Source organism: Octopus bimaculoides, chromosome 5 (genome assembly GCF_001194135.2).
Source record: "Octopus bimaculoides isolate UCB-OBI-ISO-001 chromosome 5, ASM119413v2, whole genome shotgun sequence".
Taxonomy (NCBI): domain Eukaryota; kingdom Metazoa; phylum Mollusca; class Cephalopoda; order Octopoda; family Octopodidae; genus Octopus; species Octopus bimaculoides.
In genome coordinates this window covers 3,673,925-3,674,996 of record NC_068985.1, presented here as the reverse complement: position 1 = coordinate 3,674,996, position 1,072 = coordinate 3,673,925, and positions in this window count along the sequence as shown.

The window sequence follows — 1,072 nt, the reverse complement described above, 5'->3', positions numbered from 1 at the left end:
GTCCTGAAGGTGCTAATTGTAGCTCCAATGACATTTGCATAATGTTTTATATATATATATATATATATATATATATATACTGGGTGCATGAATATATTGTCATCTAAATTACACCAAAATGAAAATAACACTGACATCTCATTCTAACAGATATATTTACCAAAATTACATAAAAATATCTTGAAATACTAAAGAGTAAATATATTCAATAAAATCACCATTCACTTCAACCACAGCTTCCAAATGATTTCGGAATCTCTTGCAACTCTTCTGGACGGTCTCCTTGTTTAAGTTGGTGAATGCTGCCATAATCCTTGCCTTCAGTTCATCTTTGATGTGACAAGGAGTTTTGTTGGTTTCTCGCTCAACTGGATCCCACACAAAATAACGAAGTGGGGTTGCAGTCTGGGGAGTTAGGTGGTCAGATGTTATGGGTGATGTGGTCGCAAAAATTCTCTGACAGCCACAACTGGGTTCTCCTGCTTGTGTGGCATGGTGCAGAGTCTTGTTGTCAGACATAGGGTCTTCCAACAGCCACTCTCTTGGTCGACCCAGGGCAGCACTATTTGCTCCAAGCACTTTATGTAGGCCTCTGTGTTGAGTCTGAGGTCATGCTGGAAGAGAAATGGAGGCATAACATCGACATTATTACTGATCAATCCAAACACCATGATTTTCACTGTATGTTTGATTTTAATCACTCTTGGTACATGTCCTCAGATTGCACTGCTCTCAGATTAACACCCAAACACTCTGAAACATTCATATCGGAGCTTCCGGCGCAAATGCCAAGCAGTACAGCATGTCATTTCCAAATTTCTGACAGAGTGAATTGCATCATGGTGCTGTTTTTCTCACAGATGGTGCCCAACTGCCCCTACTATACTGTGTAGTCAAGAAAATCAAAAACAAACAATATTCATGCATGAAATTGAAAATATAAAATGGCAACAATTTACCCATCGCACTCTGTATATATATATATATATATATATATATATATATACACACTCACGCACACACATAGAAATACATTCAATTAGAGGTTAAATTAACCTCATTATGTTTTATT